The following is a 4,742-nucleotide window of genomic DNA, read 5'->3' as shown; positions in this document are numbered from 1 at the left end:
CTGTCCGCCCTTCTTGTCTTCTCCTCTCCGGGGTCTTCTGCTCTTTTGCTGTCCCCCTCTTCTTGTGTTCTTGTCTCCGGGGTCTTCTGCTGTCCCCTCTTCTGCTGTCCTCTCTTCTTTTCTTCTCCTCTCCGGTCTTCTGCTCTTTTGCTGTCGGCTGTCGGCTGTCTTCTTCCTCCGGTCCTCCTCCGACGACGTCTCCGCTGATTATGCCTATCTCCGGTCTCTTCAGCTTATTATATAGCCATTAGGGGCGTGGCCCCGATGACGTCATCTGGAGGCCCCGCCCCCTCATGTCACATATGACGTAATCTGTGACATGAGGGGGCGGGGCCTCCAGATGACGTCATCGGGGCCACGCCCCTAATGGCTATATAATAAGCTGAAGAGACCGGAGATAGGCATAATCAGCGGAGACGTCGTCGGAGGAGGACCGGAGGAAGAAGACAGCCGACAGCCGACAGCAAAAGAGCAGAAGACCGGAGAGGAGAAGAAAAGAAGAGAGGACAGCAGAAGAGGGGACAGCAGAAGACCCCGGAGACAAGAACACAAGAAGAGGGGGACAGCAAAAGAGCAGAAGACCCCGGAGAGGAGAAGACAAGAAGGGCGGACAGCAAAAGAGCAGAAGACCCCGGAGAAGACCCCGGAGAGGAGAAGACAAGAAGGGACGGACAGCAAAAGAGCAGAAGACCCCGGAGAGGAGAAGACAAGAAGAGTCGGATGAAGATTTTTAATAAACTTTCCAAAACGTCTCTTGTCGTTATTTCCATACACTGCCTTTTATGGGGTGAATGGGTAGGGGTACAGTGTACCCCATACCCATTCACATAGGGAGGGGGTCCGGGATCTGGGGTGCCCCCTTGTTAAAGGGGGCTTCCAGATTCCGATGAGCCCCCTGCCCGCAGACCCCCACAACCACCGGCCAGGGTTGTGGGGATGAGGCCCTTGTCCTCATCAACATGGGGGCAAGGTGCTTTGAGGTGCGGGGTGCAGAGCTCCCCCTGCCCCAAAGCACCAACACCCCCCCATGTTGAGGGCGTGTGGTCCAGGGGGGGTGGGGCCGCTCGCTCGTCCCCTCCCCTTTCCTGGCCTGCCGGGCTGCATGCTCGGTTAAGGGTCTGGTATGGATTTTGGGGGGGACCCCACGCCGTTTTTTCGGCATGGGGCTACCCTCAAATTCCATAACAGACCCGAAGGGCCTGGTTTGGAACCCTGGGGGGGGACCCCACGCCGTTTTTTTCCCATTTTGGCGTGGCGTTCCCCCTCAAGATTCCCACAGCGCAAGTCACCCCGCAAGTCGGATCCGACTTGCGGTGCGACCTCCATTCAAATCAATAGGATCCCATAGGGAACCATTGATTTTGAATGGAAGAAAAAAAAACGTATAACGTGGCTTAACGCACGTTAAGCTACGTTATAGCAAAGTTATTCAGCTTTTAGCAGCGTCAGGCGTTTTTAACGCTGTAACGCTGGTCCTCAGAACGCGCAGGTGGTGGGTTCTTGTTGCAGCCTAAAAACGCCTAAGCCACTTACAGCTCAAAAACGTCTGAGTGTGCATGAGGCCATAGAATAACATGGAGGGGCGTTTTTAGGCTGCAAAAAGAAAACGCCTGACGCTGCTTACAGCGGCGTTAAAAACGTCCCGTGTGCATGGGGCCTAAAGCTACAAAAGGAGACACACTGCACATTATATAATCTGTTTACAAAACAGATTACATATTTTTACAATGACTTTTTAACTAAGGTTTATTTTTGAGATTAAAAATGTCAACATGACTCCCAAGCTGACAGGTGGAGAGGGGGGGGGGGGGGGGGAGAGAAGACAGGGGACATAGATAAGACATCCCCTGAAAATAAGCCCTAGTGTGTTTTTTGTAGCCAAAAGTAATATAAGACCCGGTCTTATTTTCGGGGGAAACACGGTAGGAACAGCCATCAGTGTACTCTGCAACACAGGAAAAACTGCTGCTGAAATGTGTCACAAACTCAGAAGTCTCATTCCAAGAACCTAGCACACCCGGTAAAGTATATTACCAAAACCTAAAAAAAACCCTATGTGGTTCATGGCCAAAGTAAAAATGCTATGAATAATAAGAAAAGAGATTTTAAAATATAAAAATGAAGGAACACTATCATCATTTAAATATTACAAAGAATATAACAGAATATGTAAAAAGGAAATCAAGGCTGCAAAAATTCAAAACAAATGACAGATTACAAAAGATAGTAGGACAAGCACCAGAAAAGTCTTCAAATATAATTAAGGTCAGGTCTAAGCATGTAGGCCCTTTACAAAATGATCTAGAGTGGGTGACTGGGGACAAAGAGAAGGCAAATTTATTAAATAGCTTCTTCAGCTATGTGTATACAAGGCATGGGTGAAGCTCATAGCCATAATGGGGATGATATATTGGCACAGCTCCGCAATGACTCAAAATGAATATGATCCAAAAATAAAGGGACAGGATAAAAGTGGATAAAGCACCTGGACCAGATGGCATACACCCACGGATCTTAAAAGAATTGAGCTCTGTCATTGCAAAGCCATTGTTTCTAATTTTTAGGGACTCTTTAATGACTGAAATAGTATCACTGGATTGGCTTAAGGCCAATGTGGTGCCTATATTTAATAGGGAATCAAAGTCTTTACCAAGTAACTATAAACCTGTTAGTTTAACCACTTGCCGACCGCTGCACGACTATTTACTGCGGCAGCCTGGTGCTCCTGGGCAAACCGACGTAGGACACAGCCGTCTGTCATTCTCCCTGATGTTACTGCAGAGACTGTACGATCCTGCTATGTAGGATCGTATGTCTCTGTGGTTATATCACAAGCCACGCCCCCCCACAGTAAGAATCACGCCCCTAGGGACACATTTAACCCACTGATCCCCAATAAAGTTAACCCCTTCCCTGCCAGTGTAATTTTTACAGTAACAGTGCATATGTATAGCACTGATTACTGTAGTAATGTCACTGGTACCCCCCAAAAGTGTAAAAAATGTCAGTAAAGGGTCCAATCTGTCCGCTGCAATGTTGCAGTCCCGCAAAAAAGAAAAAAATCGCAGATCGCCACCATTACTAGTTAAAAAAAAAAAACCAATAAAAATGACGTAAATCTTTCCCGTAGTTAGTAAACGCAATAACATTTTTTTCAAAATTGTCACTCTATTTTTGTTTATAGCACCAAAAGAAAGCTCTGTTTGTGGGAAAAAAAGGACGTCAATTTCATTTGGTTACATCGTCGCACAACCGTGCAAATTGTCCGTTAAAGTCACGCAGTGCCGAATCGCAAAATAGGCCCTGGTCTTTGAGCAGCCAAATCCTCCGGGGCTTAAGTGGTTAACTTGTATAGTCGGGAAGATACTGGAGAGTTTAATAAAAGACCACACAGTTAAGTTCTTGCTTGAAAAAAATATTTCTCGTACGTCCACTGACAGACGCAGCCTCTTCCAAGTTTCATCACTGTTGGGTAATGGCGCCCTCTGCAGGAGCAGGTTAGGTAGTGAAAAAGCTTTAACTAGACACCTTAGGGGCTGTCTCTCTTGACACTACCCTCAGACACTTAGAGCTTATTATTCAGTTTCTTCCTACCTAGTTTAGGAGTAGGACCTAGGATACCTTGCTGGGACTCCGGTCTCAGTTTTTATTTTTTCTTTGAAAAATGTTTTATTCTATTTTCTCACTCACTAACGCTAGATAGTCAGGGGGTTCCTCCTGCCCTGTGAGGGCAGTGGATGATGTCAGCAAAGCAGTGGATGGTGTGAGTAGTTTTTTATTTTTATTATTTTATTTTTAATTTTTTTTTACAATTTTATTTTTATTTGTAATCATTTTTTGTTCAGAGTGCTTTGGTTTGGGGGGGGGGGGTGTCTGTGGACAGTTATCGCAGGATGATGTCAGTAGAGCAGTGGACAGTGTCAATAGTTTATTATTTTTTTTCTAATTATAAATTTTTTACACATGTATTTTTTTTTTTACAATTTAATTTCTTTTTTTTTTTTTCCACAATTCTTTTTTGGGGGGAGGAGGTTGGCAGTGAATTGTATCAGTAGAGCAGTGGATGGTTGGTGTCTGTAGGTTTTAATTTGAATTTTTTTTTGATAAATCTTTTTACAATTTTATTTTTTTTACAAATTTTCTTATTATTATTTACAATCTATCTATCTATCTATCTATCTATCTATCTATCTATCTATCTATCTATCTATCTATCTATCTATCTATCTATCTATCTATCTATCTATCTATCTATCTATCTATATTTTTCTATCAGCCCTGCTGGGGGGGATTTGGTGAGACTAAAACAGACTCCTGACATCCCCCTTTAAGGCTGGGAAAGTTTTGTATCACCAGAGTGACAGCATTAAAGCGGTAGTAAATTGCAAAAAACAAAACAATCTCCTTCCTGCAATTGCAGCTCATACTAACACATTATGAAAGACTTACCTTAAAAGAAAGCCCTCCAGCGGAGCGCTGTCACAGCCAGGGCTTCCATCTTCACCTGGTCCTCCTTCTGGGTTCACGGTCTGTGGCTGTTTAAATGGGCAAACCAAGATGACACACGGGTGGCGTGGCTGTGGCAGGGCTCTCTCAATGAACAGGACACCATCCATTGAGAGTGCAGTGCACCGGTGACATCACCAGCGCTGCTAAAGTAAATATCTCCTAAATGGTGCACGTGTAGGAGATATTTACTGTACCTATAGGTAAGCCTTATTATAGCACTGGGTTTTTAGGTG

The sequence above is a fragment of the Pelophylax lessonae genome (genome assembly GCF_965119305.1).
Source record: "Pelophylax lessonae genome assembly, chromosome: 1".
Lineage (NCBI taxonomy): Eukaryota > Metazoa > Chordata > Amphibia > Anura > Ranidae > Pelophylax > Pelophylax lessonae.
Note: the sequence above shows the minus strand (reverse complement) of the source record.